The sequence below is a fragment of the Nothoprocta perdicaria genome, unplaced genomic scaffold, assembly GCF_003342845.1.
Source record: "Nothoprocta perdicaria isolate Ctin4 unplaced genomic scaffold, notPer1 scaffold_396, whole genome shotgun sequence".
NCBI lineage: Eukaryota > Metazoa > Chordata > Aves > Tinamiformes > Tinamidae > Nothoprocta > Nothoprocta perdicaria.
The window spans coordinates 37,881-55,999 of record NW_020455639.1 but is presented as its reverse complement, the minus strand read 5'-3'; the positions used below and the strand labels follow the sequence as shown (position 1 = coordinate 55,999).

Below are 18,119 nucleotides of genomic sequence, written 5' to 3'. Positions count from 1 at the left end.
TACTTATCATTGCCTGAAACTTTTCTCTGCAAGACAGTGCAACTTTTATTCTGCTGCTTCAAGAAGAAGTCAAGACAATCTGAAGCATTCTTGAAAACTTTTTAAAACAAATCCTTAACATTGTTTATACTATAAGCTTTTATTTTGCTGAAACTATAAAATCTGCAATGGGGTAGGTAACTTGATTCCACAAAACTTCTTTCTAAGGTCCTGGCTTATATCATTGCCCAAAAGTAAGTTAGATAATATTTCTGACCACCTAATTCGTAATTTGGGCAAACTTTTTCTTCTGAGGGACTACATTAAGCAAAAAATCTGTGCCTTGCACTTCACTGATCTTCATTACCTGTCAGTTCTTCTTTATGGTTAAGCATACTGCCAATTTCTTTAAATAAGCTCTCTGGCTATCCTATTCCATTTGGAAACAGGGAATTAGAAATGGAATTTTGCTTATTTTAGAGTATGTATGTTTGTGTGTGTATAAATAGACAAATAATTCAAAATCATATCTGCAGGGGAAATTATCTCTTAAGTGTCCACATCTAAGCTAGTCGCACCGAGTTTCCTAGTTTGGACAGAAAACAAACAAACAAACGTACAAACAAACAAAAAACCTAGAAACTTCTGCAGCAGGAATCTTATAATTCTTGAGTAATTGTCTGAAATAATTCTGAATATGTATGATAAGTAGCCTAAATTTGTTTAATTCTCTCTGCTTTCCAAGTAGGAAATGTTGTATTACTTAACATAGATACAGGTGTCTAGGTTAATGACTTATAAACCTTGAATCCTGCCTTTCTAATAGTAGAAATGCTGTTCAGTATGCTCTTAAGGAACCTGAATGCCCCCAAATTAATAAGGATTATATTATTTAATTGCCAAAATAACATGTTCTTGTTGTTTAAAATTATTTTCATTGGTCACACTTGATTGGATCTAGCTTAGCTATGGCTATACTAATTTGTACAATCTCACGAAATCTGAGTGAAGAAAGAGTGTGTAAAAGTATAAAAAGACTAATTTCTAGGTAACTAGGAATCTCTGGTTAAGGTTAAAAATGAAATCCAGGTGCAGTCATTGTCAAAGAATTTTAACTCCTTGGACAGATGAAAACGAAATGCTCATGGTCTCTGTGTTTAGTTTTCTAGTCCAAAGCCCAGAAAACATAGACTGAAGGCCCCCACAAYCATCACATGTCATTCCAGAGTGCAAGAGTTATGGCTGTCCCTATGGCTAGAAGTAGTCTTTGCTACCAGCTGTACTGATCTTCTCAGTGACACAAAAGAAAATTCTTTTTCTGAAGAAAATCTTCAGGGAGTTGTTTCAAGGTCCTTCTCTATCAACTTCTGTTAGTCTTCTTTCTCAGACAAATGTGTCCAAGTACCTCAGTTTTGAGTGCAGAAGCATTCAGTTTTGACTGCATAGATTTGAAGAATAAAAAGTATATTTCTTTCAGAAACTATGTGCATAAAATACTCAAAAAAAGTATTTTTTTTCTTTTTTGGTTATGCTACATAAAAAAAAAAATATTATAAGTATATCCTTTAGGTACAGAATCAATTCATAAGGCAATGATAATGAAACACAAAAAAATCTGTCATCATTTGACCTTGAGAATAAAACATAACAGAAAAAAAATCAGAAAGATATGTTTTAAGCAACACACTTTTTGCAATATTTTCTTTTAGTATGTAAACTGAATATGATATTTCAATGCTCTACAGACTCCTTGCAAATATTAAAATATTAAAATTTGTCAGTTTAAAATAGCTGTTGTAATAATTGAATAGCTGTAATAGATGCAATCATTGTATAATGACTTGGATCAGTTCTGTCTGTCTTATGCAAATAACTCCCTATATTTTAGGCAGGCAGTGAGCTATTTGGGCACTCTTTAGTCAATAAGAAGGACAGGCAATTCTGACGGTCTTCAGAAAGGTCTTATCTAAGTCACTGGCTTGATTCAGCTGAATTCAAATGCCATACAATATTTCAAATATCCACACAGAGTTAGCAAATATGAAAACAGGACCTGTACAAGACCCATTTCATTCTGAGCAGTAACTAGAAGCCAACAAGATAGGGCTTCTAAAGTGTCACTGAATACCCATGAAAGGACAACTGAATCCAACTTGCAGTGCCTGCAATATAGTAGGTAGTTTTCTCCTTGGGAATTTTCRAAGATATTTGTTTATTTTCCATTAACTATATAAAGAATTATCACATATGTTTTAGAAGGCTTGATTTACCTGCTGCTTAAATATCTGAAAATCCAGATATGAACAGAATAAATAGATACTATCTACACTTATAAAATAGGTTTCTTTTTTAGCATTAGGTGGAGAATAAAGAGGATAGTTCCTAGTGCTTAAAATGAAAGACATAATTCAACACAGAGTGTTGAATGCCAACTCACTAGTAGTGAGTTGGCTCACAACTAGTGCCAACTCACCAAATTCTGATTATTTCAGAAGGTCCTCACAAACAGTATAGTTAAAACAATTGATTGAAAACCTTCTTCAAAATAGACTTTTTTTCTTTTTTTTTCTTTTTTTTTCTTTTTTTTTTTTTGGAGGGGTGGTGTTAGCTTACACATAATCAAATAATTAGTGCTTTAGCCCTTTGTGGCTATGGCCCTTGGCACTAATAATCCTCAAGCACAAAAGGAGGTTTCACTGGGAAGAGTTCAGTGCTATTGCTTGGGTTTTAGGGCTTGGGGGTTATTTTTATACATTGTCTTCATATATTCTGCTTAATTTTCACTGGTTTCCAGCTCCAGGTTTTAGACTGCAGAGCAGATTTCACTGTCTCAGCATAAAGAGTTCTTATTGTTGAATGGTGATCTTCGGTTAAAAATTTTCAAGCATTCACAGATCTAAACTTTTCAGGTCTATGAACTCTAAGTTGTCCAGTTTGAGAGTGTTGATATAACCTTTTCATGTAAACAGTAATTTTACATGGCCTCTGGAACCAGTTTACATATAGGTGATGGCATCTAGCTGACATTTGGTAAGGCATTTTCTGAAAAGCTATTCCATTTGACATGACACAGGATGTAACCCTTTGAATCACTTTTCTTGCTGAAAATGAAAATTATTTGCCTGTATTTTTTTTTTCTTTTTTTCCTATATAATACTTTTGTCTAATTGTTGTTGCTGAGTCAGAGGCAAAAGCTAAATACTGGTATCTAGGACAAAAGAGGAGTTTCAGTAATCTATTATTGTATATTTTGTGTTCATTGTTTCTCTCTTTTATCTTCACTCTTTTGTATGAGTTTGTTTCTTTGATTCTCCTCTCCCGGTTCCCTATATTATGCTATTATGTATTTTATATTACACATTAGATATATTTTATATAATTATATACAACATATATTGTATGCTATAATATAGTATCATATTGCTGAATAGTGATGAAAGATTGCATGTTGTAATAGCTCCAAGTCCTTGCTTACTAATTCTGGGGACTTGAGTTTCACAGAGATGGATCCAAGCTAAGTCAAGTAACCAGCTACATAAAGACATACCAGAAGCACCTTTGCATAATTAGTTAAGCTGTCAAACGATTTAATTACCAGACTAGCAATAGCAGTGTACATACAGTCAAGTATTTTTCAAGACATATTCAGAAGGTATTCTCAGTGTTTTTCCTTGATTAAACTCAAAGAATTCACAGAAAACCTAAGTACTGCATTAAGAATGTAACTTGTTGAGAAAGAGTTTATCTGAAACATCCTTGGAATCTTAAAAAGTTGTGAATCACCAAGTTTATCAGTTGGCTATATCTCATTTTCAGTGTATTATAAGAAGAAAAAGATTAATTTCTAACAAATCTTAGTGTATACAATCACACAAATGAGGTGAGTCAAATAAGACTCACCTCAGGAAAGTAACCTCACCAATTATCCTTTTTCTCATTCTTTGTACTTAAAAATAACTTTCTGAGACATTGCTATGTATTTATACAGAATCTACTGACACCCAAGTCTACAAAAAGCTGCTGCTGTAACAGAAATAGTAATAAATGGATCAGCAATATATGCATTGACAAAAAGTCATGTCCTGTTCATAGATGATTTGCCACTCCTTAAAGTTCTAAAATTGTTGAATGAAATATGCACTGAAAATATTTTGCACTACTTTAATCTCTGTATATTGCTGTTTTAAAGTAAAAAAGCAGATTAAGTAGAGATGTCATTAAAAAGAACTTCTGAAAAGAAAGAATGTATTGCTGACACCAAGCACTTTAGGAAACTAACTAATTTGACGGGAAATAGGAGATGACTGTGAAGAGACAACAGCATGCAGTCTATTCAGTTAAGACAGACTTTTTTTTTTTTTTTTTTTTTGATTGAGCACTGATAAGTGATTTAAGAAACAAGCTATCAGAAGCAGCAATGGAAGTAAAGAATGGGTTAATCTCAAGAGGGAACTTAAAAATATTCTAGAAAAAGAAAACTGAAGAGGAGATACAGACATAAATTTGAAATTTTCATACAGATTTGATAGCATTGCCAAAATTTTAAACATTTGGTTTCCAACACAAATCAATAATTGATGGGTTACTAGTACATTTCTCAGCAATTTGAAAATATATAGGTAATGATGTGCCAATTTGTATTTATTTGATAAGTTTAAGGATGCAGAATGCATATTGCAGTCTTGCTTGGATCTTTTGTGTTTCTGTTTTTCTCATGTTTCCTACATATACAATTATTCAAAGGAATATGATATGACAGCTGTGAAGGGGAGGATAACTTCATAATAGACAATTATAGTAAATTTTCAGGGAAGTAGGTGAAAATATTTACGAGGCAGTGCAATTCTGGGGAAAAATTGTTTTCAGTATAAAATGATGTGTCTCCACCCATTACTGCAGAAAGGAGTAGATAAAATGATGTTCCATTTTGGAAAAAAAATGTATTGTCAAATGTACAGTTTTGATAACTGTTTTGTGTGTGTGTTTGGCTGTGAGGGCGGGTGAGAGAAATGGAAATTCAACCCACTTCTGGCAGGAGTAAAGACTAGTTTGGATTCAGTCACTCTGTTTACATTATTAATAGTMATACATGTAAAAAGGATGGGGCCAAACTCTTCTCAGTGGTGGCCAGCAACAGAGCAAGAGGTAGTGGGTACAAATTGAAACACAGGAAGTTCTATTTCCACATGAGGAAGAACTTCTTCACTGTGAGGGTGGCAGAGCCCTGGAACAGGCTGCCCAGGGAGATTGTGGAGTCTCCTTCTCTGGAGATCTTCAAAACCTGCCTGCATGCCGCTCTGTGCCCCGCGCTCCCTTCACATTTACCAGTAAAAGCCTGGCAAGAGATAACTTTGAGTGCCATACCAGTGAAATTGAAATGGAATCTGCACTTCAAGGACAGCAGCCAATGCAGCATGCTGCCTAACATGATGTGTTGCGTAGTATCTTCTATCTATTGCAAGCTATTTCTGAAGGAATAGGGCACATCAACCACACGGTGTAAATCTGAAGCTTTCAGTTCATAGAAACTGTCAACAAAGAATTTAAAATATGATTGGCTCTATCAACTACCAACTGAATTTGGAACTGACCTGGCATATGTTGAATACACAATATGATATATTTGGCTCCTAAGTCAATAGAAAAAGAATAAATAAATAAGTATATAAAAGAACCTTAAAAAACTAACTTCAACGATGAAGGATACAAGCTGAAGTACTAGTGGAAATAATGGCAGATTTGTGAGAGCATGGAAGTGGAAAGATCTGAGCTTCTACAAAACATCCACCTTTGGGGATTACATTTATATTCATGAACTCCATTTTCTGTTCAGTAGCAGACAGATGTCAATAGAGCATTTTAATAATCTCTAAGAATGAGAATCCTGTAACCAATTTTAAACAGAACTCCTTATATTAGTAATGTTGTGATATGCCAGTGAAATCAATAGAAAATGGGATTTAGAAATATAGGTGCAATTATGAATGTATTTTAACAAGTTCCCAACACTAAGAAAATGATGCCAAATAAATCTGTTGCAAATACACATGAAGTGAAATACTGTCACTGGTTCAATCATTCTCTCCGCATATTTTATTTTTTACAGAGATTAGTTCACCACATATATAACATATGAATTTAGACTACAAATTGTTGTTTTACTAGTCCTTCTACGGATACAAAAGTTGATATCTCCCCTCCAAAAGTAAATATGAGGAAAAATATACTCCTCATATAATGTTTTGCACACAGAATGTTTTGCACACCAAATGAGTTATGTTTACATAACTTATCAAAATGGCAGACAACTTAACCACTTTGTTTCTGCAGTATTGTTTGCTGTTATAATGAAATCAAACAGTTCCTAATAGTAAAGTGATAAGAAGAAGTGGAAGAAGCAAAATGATAAGCAGAAAGAAATCTGATTAAGTGGCAGAATACAAGGCCATGAGGTGAGGTTCCGGGAGGAGGAGTATTGGAAGATACTGTCCAGAGGGACCTGGACAGGCTGGTGAGTTGGGCAGAGAGGAACCGCATGAGGTTCAATAAGGACAAGTGCAGGGTCCTGCACCTGGGGAGGAATAACCCCAGGCAYCAGYACAGATTAGGGGTCGACCTRCTGGARAGCASCTCCACGGAGAGGGACCTGGGAGTCCTGGTTGACACCAAGTTAACCATGAGTGAGCAGTGTGCCCTTGTGGCCAAGAAGGCCAATGGGATCCTGGCCTGCATCAGGAGGAGTGTTGACAGCAGGTCAAGGGAGGTGATTCTGCCCCTCTACTCAGCTCTGGTGAGGCCGCACCTGGAGTACTGTGTGCAGTTCTGGGCTCCCCAGTATAAGGGGGACATGGAGCTTCTTGAGAGGGTCCAGAGAAGAGCAACCAGGATGATTAAGGGAATGGAACATCTCCCGTACGAGGAGAGGCTGAGTGAGCTGGGCCTGTTTTCTCTGGAGAAGAGAAGGCTCAGAGGGGATCTGATTAATGTGTATAAGTTCAGGAAGGGATAAGGCATGGAGGAAGGGGACAGGCTGTTTTCACTGGTGGCCAGCGACAGGACGAGGGGTAACGGCCATAAGCTGGAGCACAGGAAGTTCCGTCTCCAGGTGAGGAGSAACTTCTTTMCTGTGAGGGTGACAGAGCAGTGGAACAGGCTACCCAGGGGATGTGGAGTCTCCTTCTCTGGAGGTCTTCAAAACCCGCCTGGATGCCGCCCTGTGCCCCATGCTSTAGGTGTGCCTGCTTGAGCAGGAAGGTTGGACTAGATGATCTGTAGAGGTCCCTTCCAACCTTGAACATTCTGTGATTCTGTGAAGATGACTACAACCTTCCCCTTTGTGGTTGAGCTAAGGTCTTCTCTGCGTCATCACACCCCATCTCATACGACTAGCAGAGTAAATTGTGTGCAGATCTGCAAAAATCCATCTCCTTTACAGAAAGAGATCAACTGAATAAACATTTATTTTGCAGCTAAATGACTATTACTGAGCACATGAGTTAACACTTTAGTGTCTTAGAAAGCATTAATTTTAGTACTCAAAGATATTTACGTCATTTCACATTACTATCCTAAGTTAAAAGCTGAGCAGGAGAAAAAGAGAGCAAGAAAAGGCAGTTTGATGAGTGAGGAGGCCATTTAGCAATACATGGACATTTGCAGCAATACCAGTTCCTCCTCCCTTCACATCTACTTTGACATGTCTTGCAGAGGATCATAAACTTGTCCTAAACATAAAACTAGTTAAGACTTAACTTCTAACTTCAGGGAGAACAGAAATTTAGAGATGAATGCACAGTCACTGCATACAAATGATCTATTAAAGAAATTGTTCATGCTTGGTTGCTCCCAATCAAGTACCTCCTGCCTTGAGTTTTTGAAACTGTAGAATTTTTTCAGAAAGATTTTTTTTTTTTTTTTTCTGGAGAATATTTCTGTGCTGGCATTTTTCTGAAATCTATTCTGCCAATGTACAAAGTCTCAAGTACAACATTTTAGTATTCAGGTCAAGMAAATTTAGCTGTTGAATCTTTCAGGTGATAACATATTTAACAAGGCTTAACTCTGAAAACTCTGTCATCAGCTGCTGGCTGATGACAATATGTTGCTAAAAAGAGAATGCTTGATCATCCCTTCTGTAGCATTTATTGTTTAGTATTACTCGGACTTCAATTTTATGAAACAAAGGTGTGTTTGCCAAATATGAAGAACAACATGAAGCTATTGTTATTTTCAAGTTTACACAACAATAACAGATTGGACTAAGTAGGAAATCATAAACCTTTAGGCTAACAAACTGTATTTCCCTTTTAAAAAGCAGATTTTTATTTTTAAACATATAAATGGCAAATGACTCAAAACAGAATTTTGCTTTTGCAAATACCATAAATGTTCACAGCATCTCTGACTACTGACGTGTCCTTCACTTTTTTTTGACAAAAATAAAGTTCGTTTCACTGCCAAGTACTAATACAATATTTTTATTGATGATGTAAGTTATTTCACATCTGTTCAAAGTTATTCATTTTGTTTCCTCCATAGACAGCTCATAGTACTGTACTTTGATTTTTAGATAATAATGAGAATAAGGAGACAGCATATATTTCCCGGAAAAAAAGTGTATTCCCAAGTCAGAGATAAAACTACTATTTAATTTATTAAGCACTTAAAATCATATGGAGAAATAAATGGAAATACTCTTGAGAATTTTAGAAGTGCTCTTCTAACAGAAGTGCCTATCCAGGACAAAAGTAAATAAATAAATAAATAAATAAATAAATAAATAAATAAATAAATAAGTAAATAAAATCTTGCATTAATAGGAAATTTAAAACTCACAATTTCCATTGTAAAGCAGAAAGCTTTGAAATCATTATCTGCCAGTAAGTTTTTGAGTCCTTAATGATCTGTTTTACATTCCCATGAGATCAATGTTGTACAAAATTTTAAAAGTATGAGTGGCAGTTTATATAAAGTCTGTTACTGTAGATATTAATTTTCTGTTTGATCTACACAAATTTAATATTTCCTTTCAGTTACATATTTTAGTACTCTAGTGAGATCATGTTAACTGAACATTGCAATCCTAGACTCAGTCTGGATAGTGGTACTTATATAACTAAAATTGAAATAAATAAAGCAATAATGAAATTCTTGAACAGCTGCTGGTGATAAGTATTATAAATGTCTCTCCAGCGTTCAAAAASAGCAAGAAAGAGGACCCAGAAATCTACAGGTCAGTCAGCCTCACCTTCTTCCCTGGAAAAATAATGGGAAAAAAATGTAATAAGGACAAGTCAGTATGGATTCACCAAGGGAAAACTATGCTTAACCAATATCTGATAGCCTTCCATGATGGAATGGCTAGCTGGATAGAGGAGAGGAGAAGGGTGGGTATTGCCTACCTTAACTTCAGCAAGTCTTTCAACACTGTCTCCCATGGCATTCTCATAGGTAAACTCAGGAAGTTTGGGTTAGATGAGCAGACAGTGATGCAGATTGAGAAYTGGCTGAATGGCAGAGCTCAGAGGGTTGCAGTCCACGGGGCAGAATCTAGTCTGAGGCCTGTAGCTAGTGGTATCCTCCAGGAGTAAATCTTGGGTCCAGTCTTGCTCAACATGTGCATCAGTGACCTGGATGAAGGGACAGAGCAAACTCTCAGTAAGTTTGCAGATGACACAAAACTGGAAAGAGTGGCTGATACACCTGAGGACTGTGCTGCAGTGAGACCTGGAGAGGCTGTAGAGATGGGCAGAGRGGAATCTTATGAATTTCAGCAAAGGTAAGTGCCTAGGTCCTGCACCTAGGGAGGAATAACCCCATGCACCAGTACATGCTAGGCGCTGAGATGCTGGAAAGCCTTTCTGGGGAGAAATACCTGGGTGTCCTTGTGGAGAACAACCTGACCATGAGACATCAATGTGCTCCTGTGGCCAAGAAGGCCAATGGTGTCCTAGCATGCATTAAAAAGAGTTTTGCCAGCAGGTCAAGGAAAATGAACATTCTCCTCCACTTAGTGCTGATGATTTCATATCTGGAGTGCTGTGTCCCCAGTACAAGAACATGACAGTACTGGAAAGAGCACATCGTAGGGCTACAGAGATGGTTAKGGGGCTTGAGTATCTCCCCTCCATGAGTAAAGAAAGTCTGAGACAGCTGGGTYTTTTTAGCCTAGAAAAAAGACCAAGAGGAGGTCTTAAGCAGGATATAAAAATATCTGAAGGGAAGGGATGGAGAGGAGGGAGACAGGACAAACTACTGTTTTAAGTAGTCCTCAGTGACAGGACAAGGGACAATGGCCACAAACCAGAACACACGAATCTCCATCTGGATAGGAGGAAAAGCTTCAATTTGAGGACGGCAGAACAGTGTGACAGGTTGTTCAGAAAGTTTGTGAAATCTCCCTGATGGAGATACTCATAAGTTTTTTGGATAAGGTCCTGGGCAGTGTGCTGTCAGTGATCCTGCTTGATCCTGCAGGAAGATTGGACTAGATAAACTCGAGAAGCCCCTTCCAATCTCAACTATTCTGTGATTCTATGATCCCATGAAAATACTTGGTAAATAAGTCTAGAAAAGAAATCTATGGACAAAAAGATGGTAAGATGCCCAATCTTTTGTTGTGAAAGTATACATCAGGAAAATAAAGTCAATCAATAAAATTCTCTTTAAAATTATGTTATAGAGGTAAAGAACTGTTGCATTTAACACTGCCATACTGAAATGCCTGATATAAGAATAAAGTCATTACAGAATATATTAAGGACTCAACGCATGAAAAGGTTGTATTAGAACTAGGGCAGACTTTATGCTCTTATAATGTTTGGTACTCATGATTTATTTTCACATGAAACATCCTGAAAAAAAAATATCTTTAGAAAGGCTAAATAAGCTTCTGCTAAGCTGCATTTTTCTTCAGCCCTGTTTATCTTTTGAAAAACAGTTCTGCAGTCAGCCATATCCTTACTTGTACTTATACCCATGTTCTCTCCTGCTTCACATACTTTTCGGGTTATTGTCTTTCAACTCATGCCATTACTAAACTTCATGACCTATTTCTGTCAAAAAGAAAACAAATGAAATTCAAGATGAGTATGGTTGCATGTAGAAGTCTAAACAAGGAAAAGTTTACAAGGAGTTGTTTGCTGTTGCTAGAAAAGCAGACATTTCTCATATTTTTAGGAGTTTGCCCTAACAGTTGGAAATTTCAAGTATATGGGAAGATTTGCACAAAGGACCACACTAAGAAAGCAAAAGTTAGTAGTCACTTATAGTAAGGTGGTTCAGCACATCTAAATTATAGTCACCATAATCAAAATCCACCTGGATGCCATCCTGTGACACTTGCTCAAGGTGTCCCTAAATCTCTAGAGGTCCCTTCCAATCTCAACCATTTTGTGATTCCGTGATAATCACAGAAAATCTCCAAGTTGCAGATCCCCTATACCCAATTTCACAATACGCCAAACATGTGCTGGATAACACATATTTATGAGAAAGTATTGCACTTTTCACCAGTTTCTACTATATCCTTTGCAGGCTAGTAAAAGTAGTTGCAGAATGATTTTGTGTTGGCATGCAGTAAATACGAAATTATTCTCCATCCTATCTTCATATTGGATCAGTTCCTCATTTTAGATGACCTTTCCATGTGAAATGAAAGGCCTCTGATTTGCCTAAAAATCATTCTTAGGTTTAAGGAAATAACAAACATAAACAAAACAGAACTTTAACATAGTAAAATTTGCAGTTTATCAAATGTAGTGCTGAATTTTGAAGAGAATACAGGGAGATCTCTTTAATCCATTCAGGGTCATGAATTTTTTGTTGTTTTCTTTAATTTATTTCCTCCACTTAACAGATTTCTAGGTCACAGAGTTCTCTAGACTTGAAATACATTTCTTTTAAAAATTCTTGTTTCTTCATTTTTCTCTCTCCAAATGGATACTGAAATGAAATGGTGAAAACTTTAGGGATGCTCCTGACTGTACATCTACCACTGAGGCCTCCAGGGAATGGCCCCTTTTCTCACTGACAGATGATCCAAGGCTTTCTGTTCTCTTACAAGATCTGAAGATGAGTCTACTCAATTCAAATATAGCTTTTTTTTTTTTTTTTTCCCTGACAGTCCGATATGTTAATTGAGAATTTTGTGTGCATAGAAAAGAATTCAATTTCATAGTCACCTGTGGCTTACTGACATATGATTTTGTGATTATTTATTCCAAATGTACATACATAGAAATGAGAATACCATGGGCAGTTCATTGACAGTTCTTAACTGAGTTACTTTTCTGACTGATAGTAGGTTAGAAATGACCCCAAATATGAGCTGCCCTAATGAGAAGGGCAGGGAAGCCTGTTTCTCTTTTTGTAATCATGTAGCTCTTTTTCTCCTTGGACTTCTTTGTGCATCAAACTGGCTCTTAGCAATTGGTTTTCTTTTCCTCTAACACAATACATGTTTGCTAGTTAAGCCATCAGACTTTGCACAGAAGGAAGGCCGACTGAAATCTCTTGAAGTAAAAATTCTAACTAGCAAGGATTTTCATTTATTTCTATTTTCAAGATCTCTCCCCTTGCTCTGACTGCTGAAAAACTAGGTACATCATCTTAATTATCAGATATAACCAGTGAACAGTTGTAGCTCCATATCTCCTTCCAAAGGAACATGTCTCTCTAGTCAGAAGAGAAAGCGGTATTGCTCAGTCACAGTGCTTCCATATGCCTTAAAGAGTCATTATAGCTATTAGTGTAAAAGTTCTTCCAAAACACTTTTTCAGTGGCAGCCATATGAATGAAAAAGCTTGGTCTGATTATGTGTGTATCGAGAATTATATTTMATTGAACTAAGCTGTAATGAGTCAAATACTTCAAATCTGCAGTTTAATCTGGCAAATTTTCAGGCATCTAAATTTCAGAATGTTTGTGTGATCATTTTTCAATAGAAAAAGCTATGTTCATATATACAAATACATGCATACATGTACACTCAGAGTCAAACACAGTACAGGTATTAACTGGTAGTATTCAGCATGGAATTAACAAAACATCATAGGCTATGGCAGCTTCGTTTAATAGCTTCATAAAATGTAAGAAGTGCTGTGCCATCTACCAGCTGAGCAGCCCCTTAAAAATCCTTAGAGTTAGGTTTGTTTGCACGGCTTTTTTTTAAGGTTTAGATTGTATCTTTCAGTATAGCAATCATAAATTGATGCCTTACACTCCTACCAGCACATTTTAGACTGAAAGAGTCAAGTTGTTGCAAGTGAGAGATATATTGGCAGACCTACTTGGAAAAGTCTGCATAGTCTCTTCTGTCTATGTATCTAGTCTAGCTAAGGCTATTACTGTGTATTGATTCCTTTCATAAGCAATATATTTCATCAAAATCATTTCCATGCATGAAATCAGAAAAACACATAAGGAACATTTATTGTACTGTCTATTGTTGTTTCAGTTCAGTGAACCATTAAGAATGAACTGAATTGCTGAGTCAAGGGGAGCTGAATTACAAAATCCTTGAATTAGTAAAAAATGAAAAGATTTTTAGGGCGAAAGATTTTTATTTCATCTAATAAAAACTCCTTTGGGACTATTAAATCATTTTTCTGCATTTTCTTCACTTTTGCCTTATCTTCACATTTTAATTTGTGGATGATTTGGGTATTTAGGAGTCTCTCTAAGGCATTTATGGTAAAGGTTTTGCTCCCCTGCTAGAGTAGGGGGGATTTTGCTGTTTCACACAGGCACAAGTAGGACTGCAGTGAGAGCACAAGAGCTTTAGCTTAAAAGCAGCTGCCTTCTGACTACTCCTTGCAGTGCAATATGGAGGAACCCCTCCCTGAAGCTCTTCTAGCTATTTCTTTCTAGGCCACCAGGCACACTAGTTCTAATTTGGTCCTGAGTCCAGGCAGTCAAACCCATACTCAGAGGTCTGATGCTGACCTTTATTTCTAGAAAAAATGAAACCATCTTGGTTTTACTAGTACACTGACCACAGCACAAAGGATACAAGAAATTCTGGATCATCAGATGAATGTTAGGGCTCATAGCCTCTTATGTAAAGAGGTTAGGGCTATAGCCTCTTAGGTTTCTATTAGAAAAGAAAACATTCCAAGCAGTAAAGGTTTAAATAATATATGAACCCTGCGGCATCAAATATGTAAATATATAAAATTCTGTTTAGCACTCACCACTGTCTAATTTAGTACAATTGACCGTAAAGCTGATAAACAAGTTTATAAATAATTTACAAAGGACTTGAGTGTGAACTGAAAGCCCTATACCATTGAAAAGGTGAAACAAGCTGCTTCAGGTATTAGATATAGATAGCAGATTAGAATGGGTTCCCATCTGAAATATGATAACTGGGATAATCTCTGTCATAGTCAAAGGAGTGTTAAGAGAATGCAATAGGTATGCTTTCCACACCTCTAACAAAGAAGTGAGATACTGTGGGATTTTTCTAATCAGACAGTCACTCACTCACTTCCAATATTCAAGATAGTATGCAAGTATTAGGAATTTCTTATGTATTATAAAGGAGAAACAAAATGCTTATGCAGCTAGCACAAATCTCAGTGGCACAGTTAAAAACTGGTCTCTCAAAGCTTATAGGTGAAGAAAAGCAGCATAGAAATTGCAACTGTCACCAAGAGAAAGAAGTGGGAAAGAGGTGTGAATGTCGGCTATCCTGAATAACACAGGGCAGAGAGTTCTCTTGCAGATATTATCACATATGGGACTTTGGAGTGCTATAGATAAACTTACAAAACTAAAACTGAATGCAAGGCAAAAAAAAGCCAGATAGAGTAGTGTAAAAATACACCAGACATATCAGGAAAGAAAAGAGGAAAAAGCATTACAGCTTGATAATCTGAATCAAAAGCAATCAGAAAATCCAGGTACTTACCAATCAGTAGAGCAGAGGGGAACAGAGGAAAAGAACTTTTAGTTGGTAATTCTTTCAGTCTCCTCTACAAAAATTTAGTAACCCCACATCATATTCTTCTATCCTCATGCTGAATGTCTTTCTCCTGCACAAATAAAGCATGATTCTTTTTAGGACAGAAAGGCAGAATAGGAGCCTGAATGACTTGTGGTGCTGAAACAATAAACCCTTTGTCCTAGTCCCTGATGGTAATACCATTCACGTAATCACTGTTAGTTACAAGAAAAATCAGCTGAGATGAGCTTGATCGAATTTAGATGCAGGCTTTTAAAAGTTAGTTGTCTATTGTCAGCAAGATATTGGAGGTATTTTTATAGATGACAGAGGAAAACAGGCATCTCCAGAGGGTGTTTCTTTCACCTGTTTTAGACTCTGATGTTACAGGAGGTTAATCTCATTGTGATGATGCCAGTTACTGTCCATTGACTCTAGGAAGAAACTCAGTGACTACTATAGACTAGATGACTGACTCTTAGGTAGCTTGAAGATAGCGGGGTAGCGAGTCTCCCATATTAGACAAGTAATATAAAAGAAAAATAATTTTAGCTCTTGACCTCCACCTATAAAGTGAATTAATGGATCAGTTATAATCACTAATTCAAAGCAGATAAATCAGGAAGTGTTTCTGAAAATAATTTTTTTAGAAGTAATTCAAACTTAAGTTTTTTTTTTTTTTTTTTTTTTTTTTTTTTTTTTCTATATGTCCTCTCAAAGCCTTTTTTTCATCTTAGTTGATATTTGGTTATCCTAGACTAAACTTGATGGAGATATCAAATTAGATGTCTATACTATTAAATAGAAGAGAATTGCTGTATATTTAGCCTGATTAGCAGCAGGTCTGCCTCAGGAAGAACTAGGTGGAACAATCCTTATAAGAGCCTGTGACAGAGCTAATATTTGCCTACTCAATGGATCAATGTTTCAACTTATTCCCTAGAATTTATCTTAATTACAAGTATATTCAGAAGGTTAATAGAGAAAGCACCTGTTAGGGAAAAGAAATCCAAAATGTGATCTGAGTGAGAGGATATCTTCAACATGGGCTTAAATTCCCAAATTTTTGTTCGATTTGATGATTGATCATGTTTTTATGCCTATTCCAAGTTTATTTGGTCCGTTACTTTTTCAGTCATTCAGTGAAAGACTAATTAATATAATTTGGTAATAATGTTATATAACATAATTGTTGAGATGTATTTTATATGAACAGTCTGTCAGATTTTGAATACTATGTACTATTATGTAGTATCATCATTTTCATCAGTAGATGTTTTTTAAGGGGGAAAACCATTGCCATTTTGGATAACTTACCTCACAAAGAGTTGGTGTGTCTTGTCCGAGGTCAGTCATACCAACAGCAATAGCAGTGGCCTCTCAAGAACAGTAAACCCACTGGGAAAAACACATTAGGATCCAGATGATTTATTCAGTGAGCATTTTCTATACATCAGATATGCCAGGTGTGGCCTGAAATGTCAGTGCTTACAAATAAACCTTGGGTAGGAGTATGCGTACACTATACTTTACAACTATGGCATGGTAATAAACACTGTAAGTATACATTAATTGTTTCCTCATAAGTAGCTTACCATAAGCATGCAATAAAACCTTGGTGAAGACTTGCATTCTGTTGTTTTTGTGGGTTTAATTTGTATATTAGTGAATGATTAACTTTTTTTTTTTTTTTTTTTTTTTTGTAGTGTAATGTGCTAGAGTTACTGCTAAAGCTTCTTATGAAACAAAGAATCAACACAGAAATGCCTAGGGAGATGAACAACAGCCAGAAGGTGAGACGAAGACTGAACAAGAGAAGTAATCTTAGTTGGCAGGTCCAACCAGCCACAACAGAGTGATAGTGTAGAAATTTGCTGAGAGAGATTTCCAGGACACTACTGTCCACATCAAAAATAGGGTGTACATTATGGAGCTCAAAGCACAGCCCTCTGCTACTGTGGCTTTCTGATGTTTATGCATGGCAGTATTAGTTTGTTTTCATATCATTTATACTTCTATCTCAACAACAGCCAGCCATCTTTATATACTTATACTCCTCTGTTGTGAGGAGAAGACTGTGCTTTTATACAGTCTATAAGTGATTAATAAAACCAACATTCTAGCTAGTGACATAAAATATCACCACTTGTTTGCCATGAACTTTCAAGAGCAGGTAGTGAGATGTTCTCAGAGAAATGTTTGCATTTGTCCAAGCAGAGGTTATATATAAAACAAACTAAAATGAGCAAGGAGTAATGCATACTTAATTTATAGCAGTGGATGTTATATATGTGCAATTGTCCAACATTCCAGAAAGCACCTTCAGCATTAAATAGAACTTGTATTTCTTTCAGTTTGTAGAGGTGTTTGTGCTTATTGTATGCAACCTGGCCCACTTCCTAAAGACAATTTTGGGGTTTAATTTCATTGAAATAAATGGGAGATAGAAGCATAAATACCTTTGTGGGATCACTCTTTACAGTCTTATCTAATTATATTCTATGAAAACTCTGAAGTTCTAACCATGCCAGGAGATTAAGCAGCGCCAGCCAATGATTCCAGGTACTGAAACATGATCATTTATACTATTAAAATTCTCACTTTGTCTCTGGCATGGTTTTGGCCTTTGCTAAGTATTCCTGGCTGACATTTATGATTTTGCACGAAAGTAGGATCGTTCCCAGGATGTACTTTGAATTTTGGCATGCTGTTGTGGAGTGTAAAAGAGTTTACTTGAATTCGGCATAGGCTGCTTCAAGCCAACTGGCCATTGTGCCAAGGAGAATAGTCCTGCATGTTTCATAAACCAATAATGAATGTAACCTGAATGATTCTGGGAGAAGGTGAAGGGTTACCTTCAAAATAAAACAATAATTCCCTGAAGATGGGAAAATTCTCAATATTTCTAAACAACAATGAGAAAAAGAAGGGGAAAAAATAGGCATTGAGTAGATTTTTACAACTCCTTAGAAAGATTGACACCCTAATCTATAATATAATATGAAATGACCACCCATTATCTTACAGATACTTGTGTAATTGCAGTGAAATTTTGTATGTCTTTGAGGAAGTACTGAAACTGGCAATGTCAGGGACAGAAAGAAATGACACACACCTTACATTTCAAAAAAAAAAAAAAAAGATGTTTTTTATGCTCAAAATTCTCTGGGGAATATGTAACTTCTATACTTTTTGT

General features: G+C 36.1%; 1 long non-coding RNA gene across 1 annotated transcript; it reads right to left on the bottom strand.

The window, feature by feature from the left end:
* Positions 1-9,129: 9,129 nt before the first annotated feature.
* LOC112952203 lies at positions 9,130-9,596 on the bottom strand. Its single transcript, XR_003250347.1, has 2 exons — positions 9,381-9,596; positions 9,130-9,234 (listed from the first exon to the last, which is right to left on the bottom strand). It is a non-coding gene; the product is annotated as an uncharacterized LOC112952203 (long non-coding RNA).
* Between the last annotated feature and the right edge of the window lie 8,523 nt (positions 9,597-18,119).